Raw genomic sequence first — 1,077 nt, forward strand, 5'->3', positions numbered from 1 at the left:
CTGTATATGTGTGTCTGTGTGTGTGTGTGTGTGTGTGTGTGTATGTACAATAAGTACATTTGAAAGGCATTACGGGAAATTTAATGTAATCTTCATTATTGCAGCTTGTATTTGATACTATTTTCTATAGTGCAGCTAGACACCTGTTGTGCATTTTGCTCAAAGCATGCTGATAAACAAATAATAATGTGAATGTTTTTCTCCCTCTTCATTTGATGTTGAACTCATACTCAGAGTATGACATGCTAATTTAATTTTCTCATTCTGGAACAAATGTGTGGAATAAATTGACCACAGAAATTAAATCTATAAAGCTTTTTTCTTATTTATTTCTATCGAACATCATATAACAGATTCACAATTTTTTTAAAAATATACATTTTTGTAGCTGTAACATTTAAAAAGAAAATAAAGTAACAGGTAAGATTTTTCTCCTTTAAAATAAAATAAAATAAAAAATAAAAAAAACTAAAGTGAGAGAGAGTGCTGAATCAGATGATTTACCCGTATCTGAGTTTAAAATACTTTCATCATTTTTTTCCCTGCCTTCGAACATATACAGTACATTAAAAAAATGAGACGGGAACTGAAGCGTACAGTACACACAGGGGTCAAGAGCATTCACAAAGCATCATGTTCCAACGTGTTATTAGCACCATTTCTCTTCAGCCATACTGCACCTTTTTTACTCCTTCCATCATTCAGTTTTTAATGGAAAAACACCATGAGTGTCGAGGCGATGTGGCACAGACCTGCCTGTGTGGGTGGGATTGTCTGTTACGCAGTTTTCATTAGTGTTCTCCCTTTCTCAGAGATAATGTTAAGAACATATTGGAGAGTAATGCTTTGATGAACAACCTTTTTAAATGACTCCCAGTGATAAGAATTACAAAAAAAGGCGAAGAGTTGCTTATACATTCACCTTGCCTGCCCAGGCCGGTGTGAAAACATCGGCTCCGATGCAAGAAAAAAAACAATTAAAGAAAAACTGCATTGCAAGATTGACAGAAATTGCATTAAATCTGTTTAGCATATTTACTGTATATAACATGTGTCATATATATATAACATCTGTCA

Source organism: Poecilia formosa, unplaced genomic scaffold (assembly GCF_000485575.1).
Source record: "Poecilia formosa unplaced genomic scaffold, Poecilia_formosa-5.1.2 Scaffold190, whole genome shotgun sequence".
Classification (NCBI taxonomy): domain Eukaryota; kingdom Metazoa; phylum Chordata; class Actinopteri; order Cyprinodontiformes; family Poeciliidae; genus Poecilia; species Poecilia formosa.